The sequence below is a fragment of the Chrysochloris asiatica genome, unplaced genomic scaffold (genome assembly GCF_000296735.1).
Source record: "Chrysochloris asiatica unplaced genomic scaffold, ChrAsi1.0 scaffold00255, whole genome shotgun sequence".
NCBI lineage: Eukaryota > Metazoa > Chordata > Mammalia > Afrosoricida > Chrysochloridae > Chrysochloris > Chrysochloris asiatica.
In genome coordinates this window covers 1,310,567-1,326,945 of record NW_006408773.1, presented here as the reverse complement: position 1 = coordinate 1,326,945, position 16,379 = coordinate 1,310,567, and positions in this window count along the sequence as shown.

Here is a 16,379-nt window from a genome sequence, read left to right as displayed (position 1 = left end):
AACTCCTTTGTTTCTCTGGTTACATTTATTCCTAGATATTTCATCCTTTGGGTGGCTATTGTAAATGGTATTGCTTTCCTAATGTCCTTTTCAACATTGTTGTTTTTGGTATAGAGGACTCCAACTGATTTTTGTATGTTGGTCTTATATCCTGCCAGTTTGCTGAATCTTCCAATGAAGTCTAGTAGCTTTTTTACTGAATCTTTGGGGTTTTCTATGTATAGGATGATATCATCTGCAAATAGGGAGAGTTTTAATTTCTCTTTGCCAACTTAGATGCCTTTAATTTCCCTGTCTTTCCGTATAGCTCTTGCTAAGACTTCCAGCACAATATTGAATAGGAGTGGTGTCAAAGGGCATCCTTTTCTGGTTCCTGTTTGCAGAGTGGAGATTTCACTTTATCTCCATTGAGAGTAATGCAGGCTGTTGGTTTTGTAAATATGCTCTTAATTATGTTGAGGAATTTCCCTTCAATTCCTATTTTGTTGAGTGTTTTTCAGGAATGGATGTTGGATTTTGTCAAATGCCTTTTCTGCATCAATCAATATGATCATGTGGTTCTTTTCTTTTTTCTTATTTATATGGTGGATAATGTTAATCGTTTCTCTATTGTTGAACCCTCCTTGCATCCCTGATATGAATCCCACTTGATTGTGATGTATTATCTTTTTGATGTGTTGCTGGATTCTGTTGGATAGGATTTTGTTGAGGATTTTTACCTCTAAGTTCATGAGGGATATTGGTCTATAATTTTCTTTCTTAGTGATGTCCTTCCCTGGTTTTGGTAGGAGGGTTATACTTGCTTCATAAAATGTGTTAGGAAGATTTCCTTCCTCCTCTATCTTCTGAAATATTTTTAGTAGAATTGGTGACAGCTCTTCCCTGAATGTTTGGTAGAACTCACCAGTGAAGGCGTCTGGGTCTGGACTTTTTTTGGTTGGGAGTCTTTTGATGGCCTGATCAATTTCTTCTTTTGTTATGGGTCTGTTCAGGTTTTCTACTACACTCCCCACACTCAGAACTGGTAGATTCTTCTGCCACACATATGCACAGATTCTCTCAGACCAAGAGCTAGCCATGAACTATTACTTTGTTTTGTTTTGTTTTTAAATATGAGAACGTCAAGGACAGGTGTGTAGAGAGGGAAAGAGAGTTTAAAAACAAAACAGGCCAAACATTAAGTTAAATCCTGAGGTACAGCATAACAACCAACAGTGGCATCATGCAAACTCTCAGGCAGCTTTGAAGGCAAGTAGCTAAAGAGAGTACATTAAAATCATACTCATATTAGGCTACAGATTTTTTTCCCTCTTTTCTCCTTTCTCTCCCTTTTCTGAGATTATAGACTACAGTATTCACTCTAGTTTTGTCTTTTTGTTGCTGTTGTTGTTTTTTTGGTATTTTTATTTTCTTGTTTTTTCGTTGGTGCTGTTTTGCTATTTTATGCTACACCTTCTACCCTTGGGGGACTGTTTCTTTCCTTTATTACCCAAGAAGAGACAGCAACTGCTGCCTTATAGTCAAGCTACAATCACACTCTATGAAACACCAACAGCTAGGCAAGAACCAATAACAACTGTTTTGAATAGGGAGGCAAACCACAACTGTGAAAGTTACTCTGAGTTAAGCAATTAGAAGAGGGAAAAGCGAAGCCCACATCCTGACCACATCTTCCTGGAAGCAATCAGAAAGCATAAAAAATACCAAAACACACACTCAATTAAGTATTAAAGCCACAGATAAACACTAAACATATCCAAGAAGCAAAAGCAGACGACCATATCAGCACATAATCAGAAAAAAGATAAAATGTAAGAGACAAATGACCTAGAGGAAAACCTGGACTACATTATGTAAGGAGGGAATGCTTTGGAAATGACTGAGAAGGAATTCAAAAAAATGATTATAAAATGATTCAAAACACTTTACCATGGAGTTGAGAAAAATAAGGAAGAAGTCAGGAAAACACAACAGGAACAATCAAATAAGATAGATACAGCATTGAAAACAATTCAAAACCTACAGAAAGAGGTCCAAATGATCAATAGACAATACTCTGAATGGGCAAAGTAGTAGAATAGATGATATGAAAGGCAGAACTAGTGATCTGGAAAATACAAATCTATCAGTGCTACTAAGATAGAAGAGCTAACAGAAAAATGTATTAAAAATTATGAAGAAGATTTAAGATTCATGTTGGACAACATGAAGAGGAACAACCCAAGCATTATAACCATTCCAGAACAAGAAGAATCACACAAGTCCACGGAGGAAATTTTTGAAGAACTGCTGGAAGAAAATTTCTGTAACATCCTGAAAAGTGAAAAGATAAACATTCAAGAATCTCAACGAACCCAAGGAAGGATAGACCCCAAAAGAAAATCACCAAGACATATCATAAACAAGCTCTCCAAACTCAAAAACAATCTTTAAGGAAACACTCCTGAAAGCAGCTAAGGAAAACAGAAGTGTTACGTAAAAAGGCAAGCAAGTGAGATTAAGCTCGGTTCTCTCAGCAGAAACCATGCAGATAAGAAGGCAAGGAGGAGACATATATAAAACCATAAAAGAAAAACAAACAAGCAAACAAAAAACTGCCAACCAAGAATCCTTTATCCAGCAAATATATCAATCAAATACGACAGTGTAATCAATATATTCCAGGATAAAAAGAAACTAAAGGATTTTGTTAAAGTCAACCCTGCACTACAAAACATACTATAGGGAGTTCTGTGGACTGAGTACCAACAAGAACAGACAACAACCAGGTATTGTCATATGTGCCAGCACCTCCCAGAATTAAATTGACAGAAGAACAGGACAAAACATTAAGAACAAACTCAGGGAATCTGAGAGATCAGTCTATAGCTAAAACAATTACAATGTAAAAGAAGGTAAACACATAGGAACAGAAATCCAGGTAGATTACATGATAAAACAGATTGTACTAAATGGAGAGAAAAGTTAACGGACTATGAAGCAACCTTAAAGAAAACTAACACTTCACAATATACCAAGGAAATGAAAATCCAAGAAGAACATGAAAATATCAAAACTATGAGGAAACTCATAGTAAAACACAGAAAGCATAAACTTAACAAAGGAAGATACACAGAACAAAAAAGCAGCAACACCACACACACAAAAAATCAAACATAATGTCAGCAATTAATCAATATCTACCAACAATTACACTGAATGTAAATGGAGTAAATGCACCTGTTAAGAGACAGAGAGTGGCAGAATGGATAAGAAAACAAGATCATTCACTATGCTGTCTGCAAGAGACACATCTCACAGACAGAGACAAAAACACATTAAAAATCAAAGGATGGAAAAGAATATACCAAGCTACTTGCAATAAAAAAAATGAACAGGAGTGGCAGTACAAATATCTGATAAAATAAACTTTAAGGCAAAAAACAACATAATAGATAAAGATAGATATTATCTCATGATTAAAGGGACAATTGAAAAAGTTGAAATAACCATAATAAATATCTGTGCTCCCAATGAAAGAGTTCCAAAATATATAAAGCAAACTCTAATAGATTTGAAGAAAGAAATAGATAAATCTACCATAATAGTGGGTGATTTTAATACACCGCTTTCAAAAATGGATAGCAAAACCAGAAAGTAACTTGACAAAGACATAGAAGAACTAAATAACACAATCAGATAACTGGACCTCATAGATGTGTACACAGCATTGAAAGCAAAACCAACACAATACACATTCTTTTCTAGTGCACATGGAACATGAATTTACAAATATCAAAATTTTACAAAGCATCTTCTCAGACCGCAATGCTATCAAATTAGAAATCAACAATAGGAAGATAAAAATACATGGAAACTGAGTAACACCCTGCTAAAAACCGAATGGGTAGCAAAAGAAATTAAACGTGAATTCACAAAGTTCCTAGAAAAAAATGAGAACAAAAACACAACATAGCAAAATCTTTGAGACACAGAGAAAGCAGTGCTGAGAGGTCAATTTATTGCAATAAATGCACACATCCAAAAAGAAGAAAGAATCAAAATTAACATATTAACACAGCATCTACAACAATTATAAACAAACCAACAGAGGGAACTTACAGCCATGAAAATAAAAGAGATAATAAAGTTTAGAGCAGAAATAAATGAGACAAGAAACAGAAAAACGATAGAAACAATCATTAGGACAAGAAGCTGGTTCTTTGAAAGGATTAACAAAACTGACAGATCATTGGAAAATCTAACAAAAGAAAAGTTGGAGAAGACACAAATAACAAATTAGAAACCACGTGGGCGATGTCATAACAAAACCAAAGGAAATCAAAATGATAATAATAGAATACTATGAAAAGTTGTACTCCAACAAATTTGAAAAATTAAAAGAGATGGACACATTTTTACATAAACATGACCTACCTAAACTTACACAGAGTGAAGTAGAAAACCTGAACAGGCCCGTAACAAAAGAAGAAATTGATCAGTTCATCAAAAGACTCCCAACCAAAAAAAGTCCTGGCCCAGATGGCTTCACTGGTGAATTCTACCAAACATTCAGGGAACAGCTGTTACTGATTCTACTCAAATTATTCCAGAAAATAGAGGAGGATGGAAAACTTCCTAATACATTTTATGAAGCAAGTATAACCCTCATACCAAAATCAGGGAAGGACGTCACTAAGAAACAAAATTATAGACCAATATCCCTCATGAACTTAGAGGCAAAAATTCTCAACAAAATCCTAGCCAACAGAACCTAGCAACACATCAAAAAGATAATACATCATGATCAAATGGGATTCATATTAGGATGCAAGGATGTTTCAACATTAGAAAACCTATCAACATTATCCACAATATAAATAATAAAAAAGAAAAGAACCACGTAATCACATTGATTGATGCAGAAAAGGCATTTGACAAAATCTACCATCCATTCCTGATAAAGACAATCAACAAAGTAGGCATTGAAGGGAAATTCCTCAACATAATTGAGAGCGTATCATAGGAGAGAAACTGAAAGCCTTCCCTCTGTGAACACGAACCAGACAAGGATGCCTTTTGTCACCTCCCTTATTCAATATTGAGCTGGAGTCTTAGCAAGAGCTTTACAGCAAGACAGGGAAATAAAAGGCATCCAAATTGGCAAAGAGGAAATAAAACTCTGTGTTTGCAAATGATATGATCCTTTAAGTAGAAAAACCCCAAAGACTCAGTAAAAAAGCTACTAGACCTCATAGGAAGATTCAGCAAAGTGGCAGGATATAAGATCAACATACAAAAATCAGTTGATTCCTCTATACCAAAAATGACAGCATTGAAAAGGACATTAGGAAAGCAATACAATTTACAATAGCCATCCAAAGGATGAAATATCTAGGAATAAATGTGACCAGAGAAAAAAGGACTTATACAAAGAAAACTACAAAACACTACTACAAGAAACCAAAAGAGACTTACAAAAATGGAAGAATGTACCACCTCCTGGATAGGAAGACTTAACATTGTGAAAATGTCAATACTGCCCAAAGCAATTTACACATATAATGCAATCCCTATCCAGATTCCAACAACATTCTTCAAAGAGATGGAAAAAACAATTACAAACTTTATATGGAAAAGAAAGAGATCCAGGATAATCAATGCACGACTTAAGAAGAAGGTTATAGACCTCTCACTTCAAAATTTATTACACAGCTACAGTGGTCACAACAGTTTGGTACTAGTACAATCAAAGATAATTAGATTAATGGTACAGAATCTAGAATCCAGAAATTAACTATCTGGTTTTTGAAAAAATACCTAAATATGTCACATGGGGAGTTGATAGTCTCTTCAACAGATAGTGCTGGCAGAAGTGGAAAGTGATATGCAAAAGATGGAAACATGACCTTCACTTCACATCTTACACAAAAACCAACTCAACATGGATTTAAGACCTAAGTGTGAATCCCAGAATTATGAAGGCCATCAATGAAAAATTAGGGACAAATGTGAGGGCACTAATTCAGGAAATAGACTATCAAACATTTTCAAACTACACAAACCAAAGTAGACAAAATAGATGAGTGGGACATACTAAAAAATTAAAAATTCATGTGCATCAAAAGATTTCACCAGAAGAGTAAAATTGGAACCCACAGAATGGGAATAAATCTTTTGCAATGACACAGACAAGGGACTTATTTCTAAAATATATAGGAAACTACAACACCTTTACAAGAAAAAGCAAATAACCTAATTAAAAAATGGGCACAGGACATGAATAGACACTTCACCAAGGAAGAATAACAAGGAAGCTGCAAGCCTTCGCATAACATGGATGAACCTTGAGGACATTATGCTGAGTGAAATTAGTCAGTCACAAAAGGAGAAATACTGTATAAGACCATTTTTATGAGAGACTAAGATAAAGAACTCACCCAAAAGGGGAAAAAAAAGAAAAAAAAAAATCTCTCTCTATATAAGTGCTGATCACCAGTATGTATGGGATGAGAGGTGGGGAGGGAGGGAAGGGAAGAAAGAACACATGGTAGCTTACAGGCTTTCAGGAGGGAGCCTGGATCCGGAGGGCATGGAGCAGGGTGGAGTCTCCACTGAGTAGTATCCATTTGGTATACTCAGGGCTGATGGACGGAGATGCAGATAGTTCTCTTGCGGTACAATGGCCAATAATTGTTATCAGGACTGATCGCAAGGGCTGGAGATGTAAGGGTGGGTGTTTTGTGGCAAGGGGAGGGGAGTGATTGGCTTTGCAGCCTAGGAGTGGAGGTCCCTCGGACCATCAGGAGAGAGGATTGGAGAATGGGACCCTACCCACCACAATAATAGTGATGCCAGGGATGGAAGCAGAGATGATGATGTGGGGAGATGAAACAGCTGGGGACTTTGGACCTGGAGAAAAAGAGGGGCTGTGTGTGGAAGACCCGGGGGAGGGTGGGGGGGCAGGCTTGCGGAGTGTGTCATTTAGTTGGTTGCTGATTTGTGCAGGGGATTGTAATCATGGAAAGGAAATGATATACGATGGAATCAATATGAAGCTAATGTCCTCCCATGTAAACTATCACATAATTCACAACAAAGCATTACAAAAAAACAAAAAAAAAAGCAGGGAGTGGTTGACTTTGCAGTCTGGGTGCAGAGGTCCCTAGGACCATCAAACAAGAGAAGCAGAGTGTGGGACCCTACCCAGGGAAACAGTGATGCCAAAGATGGCGGCGGAGACAATGACATGGAGAGATGGAGGAGCTGGGAACTCTGGACCCAGAAAATAAGAGGGTCTGTGTGCTGACAACCAGGGGGCAGGCTTGCAGAGTGTAACATTTGGTTGGTTGGTGATGTGTGGAGGGGATTGTTGCCAAGGGAGTGTAACAGTGTGCAGTGGAATGAGTGTGGAGTTGATGTTCTCCCATGTGGACTATTGCATGGTTCACAATAAAACATTAAAAAAAAATACGAAGCATAACACCAGTAGATATATGAACACCAATGTTCATAGCAGCACTATTTACAATAGCAAAAGATGGAGACAGCCAAAGTGCCCATCAACTGAAGAATGGATAAACAAACTGTGGTACATACACACAGTAGAATATTATGCTACCTTGAAGAATAACAAGGAGGCTGAATAACATGGATAACATGGATGAACCTTGAGGACATTATGTTGAGTGAAATTATTTAGTCACAAAGAAAGAAATACTGCATAGGACCACTACTATAAAAGACTAAGAAAAATAACCCTTGCTGAAGAGGGGGCTGGAGGGATTATTTGCTGGCTACTGGGATGTAGGGGTGGGGTGAGGGGAGGGAATGGAAGGTGGAGCATAGTGGAGGGAATAGACACAGGGTAGTTTGGGTGCTAGGGAGGGGGACAATATGCAAGAAGGGGAGGGGAATGGAAGAACAAAGCAGATGGGAGAAAAATTAGGCAGGTTTGCATGGGCTAAGTGGGACAGAGATAAATAATGATGTATGCACAACCTTGGTACAACAGGGCTCTGGGATATAGGGATTGAGATATGGTTAGAATGGGGAAAAGGGGGGAAATAATGTTAAGAAGCTTGGGTGTCTTATGAATCTTGGTTTCCCTGGCATACTATTAAACTAGACATTTGAGGGGGAGAGAAAGGAATATCCAGAAATACCACCATAGAAAACTTGTAAGTCCGTCTTCTGCCTATAACTGATTGGAATACCTAAAATGGGGCTATAATGTGCCCAGTGAAGGAGGTTTCCTGCAGAGACTCTGCATTACATAAGACCATAGGTGGAATCCTGAACAACATTCAGTATCTTCAGTAGTGGGAAATTTCCACTTGAAAAGACAAGTAGACCAGCCTGGAGCGGCTAGAAGAACAGAAGATTCTTCTTGAAAGAAAAACTGACAGGAAAAATACAAAACAATATAGGCAGACCAACTGATTACTATAAGAACAAGCAAATTGCTCACCCAGGAATCATCAAGGCAAATGGTCAGGTCCCTCAGAGCAAACCCCCTTCCGAGACTAAGACTCAATGGGAATACATGCTCTGATTGGTGACCACGTTCACCACCGATAAGGTGACTTGAGGGAAAAACAGCAATGAAGTTTCAAGCTAAGTCCCACAATGTTCAATAGATTCCTGTGAAGACGGGTGGAGACCTGGTTGTCCAGCAGTATGGCAAAACCTGGGGACTCTTGGGCCCAGAGTCAGTGACATAGCCACAGAGGACTAGAGTGGAGAGTAAAGCATCCAGCTAATAAGAAGAAAGGGCATATGCACAAGAACACCCACACTTGCAGATAATACCCACTTGACCTGGATTCAATGACTGGATGATCAGAGCTCAACCAGAAGAAGAAAGAAGAGGATAAAAAGAGTAATTTGATACAATCTGATGAACTTGACCTACAACTATGGATGCAGTAGCTCAAAAGAGGCAACAAATCTTTACAGCAAGGATCATTCTCACCCTGTCCACACACAGAGTAGACAGGGATGGGCAACTTGGACATTGGCTACACAAAACTGGGGGGCTTCAAAGGCAAGAGGTGACTGACTTACAAGCTTTCAAGAGGGAATCTAGATCCAGAGGGTGTGGAGGAAAGTAAAACCCCCACTGTGTATTATCCAATCTGTCTAGGCAGGGCTGATGAAAAGAAATGCAGATAGGTCTTTTGTGATACAATAGTGAATAATTGCTATCAGGACTGCTTATGAGGGTTGGAAATGTAAAGGTAGGCATTTTGTAACAAGGAGGGGAGTGATTAACTTTGCAGTCTAAGAGCGAAGATCCCTCATCAGGGGAGAGGATCAGAGAATGGGATCCTACCCAGAGAAGCAGAGATCTAGAGATGGAGGCATAGATGATGACGTGGAGAGATGGAGGGGCTGGGAACTTTAGATCCAGAGAGAGAGAGGGGCTGTGTGCTGATGACAGTGTGACTGGTTGATGATGCATGGTGGGGATTGTAACCATGGCAATGAAACGATATACGATAAGATGAATATATAACTAATGTTCTCTCCTGTAAACTATCACATAATTCACAATATAACATTAAAAAAAAAGAGCTACTTCCTAATCATACCACTCGTTCTCATAATTGTTTTTTCCTCATAATGTCCCTTCTATCCATCATGTCTTGTATCTCCTTTAACCTATCATTTTCTATCTTTTAAGTTTTACTCATACTTAATCACCTTAAGGAAGATTTCTCAAATCAAAATTAGCGTCCATCACTGCTTGTACCCTCCCTTCAAATTTTGTGATAAATGATATAACAGAGATGAATATAATGGGCCTTTATATTTCATCATGCACTTGCCTTTCAATTAATAATGGTGGTGGTGATGTGCCATGGCGTTGGTTCTGACTTACATGGGGTTTCCAGAGCTGTAAATCTTCACGGGAGCAGAAAGCCTCATGTTTCTCCTATGGAACCCCTGGTAGTTTCCAATTGCTGATCTTGAGGTTAACATCCTGATTCATAATCACTACGCTACCAAAGCTCCTTCCAATTAATAAGGTCCTAGAAATTAAAGGCAACATTTTCCATATTTCCTTTTTCTTCTCTCAAATTAATCATTTACGATCAAGCTGTAGAGTTTTCATTAATATGCAGAAGGGGCTTTAAGAAGTCCATGGAAAATTGTAATTAATTAAATCAAGTAAGCCAAAACAAAATAAAACACAAAAGTTACTCTTTTAGAGTTTATACAATTAAAAAAACAGACTGGTTTGTACTGTAATCACATGGAGGAAGCATATAACCAATAGCCATCATGGTATGTATATTAAGATTTTTGTTTTTTTGTTTTTAATGATGGAGATTGATTTGAAAATTACTATTTCTAGGTTTGGCTGTTCAGCATTTTGTGGCTGACTTATTTCATGTAGCATAATGTTTTCAAGATTCATTCATCAAATAGCACTTCATTCTTTTTATTCTTCGTAGTGTGGCCTTGTGGGTTAATGCACTGGACTGCAAGGTCAGTTTGAATGTCAAAGTTGTTGATTCAAGTTCACCAGGCACTACTCAGAACCCTGTACAGGTTCGTGGTAAGTCAGAACCAAATTGATGGCATGTAACAAAAACAATACTCTCTTGTGTGGGTGTGATGTTGTTGTTAGCTACATTTGGGTCAGCTTACAGTTCATAGAGACCCAATTAATAAAACAAAACCTTGCCTGATCTGGCTTCCAGCCTTCCCTGTGATCAGTTGCAGAGCAGATGATTGTGGACTGATTTTCAGAAGTACATAGCCAGATTTTTATTCCTAGTTTGTTTTATTCTGGAAATTCTTCTGAAATTTGCTCAGCATCATAGCATCAAGCAAGTCTCCAATGACAGATGGATGGTGATTTTGCATGATATGTATTGACTAAGAATATAATCCAGGTCTCTGGAATGAAGGTAAATAATTTTATCACTAAATCACCACTGTCCTCTTGTTGTATAACTATTGTTGTTGTTGTTTGTGCCATCAAGTTGGTTTTGACTCATAGTGGCTCTATGTATAGGGTTTCCGAGGAGTACTTGATGAATTTGAATTGCCTGCCTTGTGGTTCGCAGTCCAGTGTTGATCCAAAGTACCAGACATGTGTGCCACTTTCAAACTATTATGAATATTGGTGCTATGAACGATCATGTACAAGGTTTTGTGTGGACATATACTTTTATTTACATTGAGTATATACCAGTATAGGAGGGGATTGAATCACACAGAAACTTTCTATTTAATCTTCTTAGGACCAGAGTTTTTTTTGTTTTTGTTTTTATTTTAAAGTGTCCACATCATTTTGTATGCCCTCAGCAACATTGCATAAGGATGCTAATGTTTTCACATTTGTACCAAATTTATCTGTCTGTTTTCATTACGCTCATTTTAGTGGGTATGAACTGGCATATCGTTGCAGTTTCGACTTTCATTTCCCTAATGTCTAAGACTGAATGAAAAATTACAAAGGGCAGCTATAAAAGACAAAGTTAAGTAGTATAATGAAATGTGCAAAGATCCTAAATGGAAGAACATGCTTAGCATTTCTTAAGCTGAAAGAACTGAAGAAAAAATTCATGGCTTGATGTGAAATACTAAAACATTCTTTGGACAAAAGATTGAATGATGCAGAAAGCATCAAAAGAAGATGGAAGGAATACAAAGAATCACTGTACCAAAATAAATGGTCAATGCTCAACCATTTCAATAGGAAGCATATGATCAAGAGCCAATGGTACTGAAGGAAACAGTCCAAAGTACACTAAAGCCAATGGCAAAGAACAAGGCTCAGGATAGTGATGGAATATAAATTGAAATCTTTCAAGAAACTGATGTAGTGCTGAAGGCGATCACTCATCTATGTCAAGAAATTTGGAAAACAACTACCTGCCTGACTTATTGCAAGAGATCCTTATTTGTGCACATTCCAAAGAAAGGTAACCTAATAGAATGTGGAAATTATTGAACAATATCATTAATATCATAAGCAAGTACAATTTTGCTAAGGGTAATCCTAAAATGACTGCAACAGGACATTGACAGAACTGCCAGAGGCTCAAGCAGGATTAAGATGTGGAATGAAAGGTATCATTGCTGACATCAGATGGATCTTGGGTGAAAGCAGAGAATACCAGAAAGATATTAACCTGTGCTTTATTGAGTACATAAATGTTTTTGACTGTGTTGATAATGACAAGCAATGGACAATATTAAGAAGAATGGGTATTCCAGACCACTTAATTGTGTTCATAAGGAACAGAACAAGGAGACACTGAATGGCTTAAAATCAGGAAAGGTGTGCATCAGTTTTGTATTCTTTAGCATACTCATTCAATTTGTATGCTGAGCAGATAATCTGAAAAGCCAGATTGTATGAACAATAACATCGAATGAGTTTTGAAAGAAGACTCATTAACAACCTGTGATATGCATATGATACAACCTTGCTTGCTGAAAGTGAAAAGGATTAAAAATACTTCTCGATGATAATCAAAGACCACAGCCTTCAGTATGGGTAGCACCTCAATAAAAAGAAAACAAAAATCCTCACCAATTGACCAGTAAATAATATAATCATAAATGAAGAAAATATTGAAGTTATTAAACACTTCATTTTGTTTGGACACAATATCAACACTCATAGAAGTAACAGTAAAGAAATCAAATGACATATTGCATTGGGCAAATCTTCTATTATCCAAGATCTCATATAAGTGTGCAAGAACAAAGATGTCATTTTGAGTACTAAGGTGTGCCTTATTCGAGCCATGATATTTTTCATAGCCTCATACACATGTGAAAGTTGAACAATGAATAAGGAAGACCATAGAAAAATTGATGCATTTGAGATATTGTGTTGGAGAAGAATATTAAAATGGACTATCAGAAGAACAAACAAATCTATGTTGGAAGTGCAGCCAGAATGCTCCTTAGAAACCAGCATAGTGGGACTTCGTTTCTCATACTTCATTTATATTATCAGGAAGGAACAGTCCCTGGTAAAGTGTATTGTAAATGAAAAAGAGTAAGACCCTCAATGAGATGGATAGACACAATGGCAGCAGTAATGGGCTCAAGCACAAGAATTGCAAGGATGATGCATAGGGTGGCTATGAGTTGGGACATACTCTTCACCACATATCTACAACTGCCTAAAATGAGTCCTATTGTGGTGCTATATAAGCACCATAGTGTTAACCACAAGGTTGACTGTTCAAACCCACCAGCCTCTCCTCAGAAACCCTATACAGCGTTTCTATAAATTGAAGCTGGCTTGACGGTACTTACCAACAGCAACAACAATGACTAATAGTATTGAATATCTTTTCATGAGCATATTGGTAATTTGTATATCTTCCGTATAAATCCCTATTAACCTATTATTTTTTTGCCTGCTTAACATGGGGGATGAGTATTTTTAGACGTTGAGTTTTAAAACTTCTTTAAGATACCTGAATATCACCTGATAATGATTTGCAAATATTTTCTCCCATTTCTAAGGTTATATTTTCACAAACAGCACCATCAAGAAAATTTCCCCTTTCCAGAAGTTGTCTATTCGTACATGAAAAGGGTTTTAAATTTGATGAAGTCCAATTTATCCATTTTTTCCTATTGTTATTTGCGCTTTTCATGTAATATTTAAAAGGGCTTCAACTAATTTGAGTTCACAATGACTTAAACCTATTTTGCTGTTGTTGTTATTACTTTTTCAAAGAGTTTTATAGTTTTGACTCTTACATTTAGGTCTTTGATCTAATTTGAATTAATGTTTACATATGTTGTAAGGTAGGGGTCCCTATTAACTATTTTGCATGTGAAAACTCAGTTATTCCAAAACCATCTGTAGAAAAGACTATTCTTTCCCCAGTTGTGGTTTTTGGTACCTGTCAAAGTTATCTCCTGGTGCTATAACAGAAATATATTCTCTCACATTTTAGAAGATTAGATGTTCAGATTTAGAGAACCAGTTCTACAGGAAAGCTTTCACTCTGTATCAGATTTGAGAAAGGTCCAAACTTTCTTTCAACATCTGTGGACCTGAAGTATGCTGGAGATCTTCAGGAGTTGTAAAATCAGTCTTCCCATGGCTCTAGGAGGTTCTCAGCCTAGGGAATCTGCATCCAAAGGGCTTGCCCTCCCCCTGACTTTCCTTTATTGGTGATATTCAGATCACTCCTTTCTTGGTGATGGTGAGGTTCCTCTATCTCTGCTCACTTTTTTACTCTCCCTTATGTCTCAGAAGAGGGTCATTCAAGATATAAATTAATCCTGTAGATTATGTCCAGTTGCAATTAAAACAACTGCCTTTAATCTTGCCTCTTTAACATCATAATGTTTAATATTTACAAAACAGGGTGATTACATCAGATCACAAAATGGAAAATAATTATACAGTATTGAGAATCATGGTCTAGCCAAGTTGACACATAATTTTTGGGTACGCGACTCAATTTGTAAGAGCACACTTATGTAAAATGAGTTGACCATAAATAGGGTTCTGAATTTCAATAGTATTTCATTGATCATTAGGTCTATCCACAAGACAGAAGCATTATTTTGATAAATGTTATCCTGTAGTATGTTTTGAAATCCAGAAATGTTAGTTCTCCAACTTAGTTCTTTAAAAGTTATCAATGTAGTAGCTCAAAATACCAACAGAGAGAGAAGGAGTCTTCACATCAAGGATCAATCCTATCCCCTCTATACCCAAGGTTGATAGGGATGGGCAACTTAGACATTGACTACCTAAAATGGAGGGAAATATAAAGGCATGAAGTGACTGGCATACAAGTTTTCAAGAGGGAGTACAGTTTCAGAGTTTGTGGGTAAAGGTAGAATCCTGACTGAATAGTTTTCATCTTGTCTAGACAGGTCTGGTGAAAGGAGATGGAGATAAGATTCTTATGATTCAATAATTGTCATCATGATGAATTGTGATAGTCACAACTGTAAAGGTAGACATTTTGCAAGATACAGCGGGAGTAGTGAATCTTACATTCCAGGAACAGAGGACCTTAGGACCATTAAGGGAGAAGAGCACGAGCAAGTGGAATGTGGGTCCCTATCCAGAGAAGCAGCAACACCAGAAATGGAGGTAGAGATGGTGACATAGAGAGATAGAGCTGCTGAGGACTCTAGACTCATGGAAAGAAAAAAAAACTATGTGCAGAGACCATGAGGAAGGCTTGCAGAATGTGCCCTTTGGTTTTAAATTATTATATATTCCTGAGTGTTTTTGTGTGCATGCCCTCCCCCAACAAAAACAAACAAACAAACAAACCAGAAGGAATAGAAGAAAATATTATTGAATGATGATGCATGGAGAGGATTGTAATCATTGCAATGAAATGAAATACCATAGGATGAGTGTAAAACCGATTTTATCCCATGTAAACTATCACTCAATTCACAATAAAAACTTACAAAAATATTATATTGGTTATTCTTCATCTTTGAAATTTCTATATGAATTTTAGTATTAATTGTCAATTTCTGCAATAAAGGTAGCTGGAATTTTGCTAGAGATCAGGTTGAATCTATACAGTGTGGGAGATATTAAAGAAGTTCAAGGATAATTTAATGTATTGGTAAAAAACAAGGTTCTAGGAATTCACAAAAGAAAAGTTGAAATCTTTCAACAAACTGTTGTTGCACTGGGACACTATCTTATCTGTGCCAAGAAATTTGGAAGACAGTAACTGGCCAGCTGATTAGGTGAGATCCATATATGTGCCCATTCCATAAAGAGGTGACTCAACAGAAAGCAGAAACCATCTCACAATATTAATATTGTGAGAATGGTGCAGGACCAGGCAGTGTTTCATTCTGTTGTGCATAGGGTCACTATGGGTTGGAACAAAGTCAAAGGAATCTAACCACAACAGCAACAACAGCTATATAACATATCTTCCAATCCATGAGCATGTGATCTCTTTCCATTGATGTAGGTCTTGTTTACATTGTTTCAATAATATTTTTGAGTTTTCAGAGTACAAGTTTTTACTCCTTTGATTCAATATATTCCTAAATATTTCATTCTTTTTAATTTCATTGTAAATACTATTGATTGGTAAGTATTATTTTCAGACTGTCATTATTGTTGTTGTCAGGTGCCATCGATTCGGAAACGACTCATAGCGACCCCATGCACAGCAGAACGAAACAATGTCCGATCCTGAGCCAACCTCACTACCGCTGCCACACTTGAGTCCATCAATGATGCCATCTGGCCAATCCATCTAGTTAGAGGTCTTCCTCTTTTTCTCTGACCCTCCAACTTACCCAGCATGCCATTCTTCTCCAGCGATTGTTTCCTCCGGACAATATGTCCAAAGTATGAGAGACAAAGCTTAGCCATCCTGGCCTCCAAGGAGCACTCTGGCTGCACTTCTTCC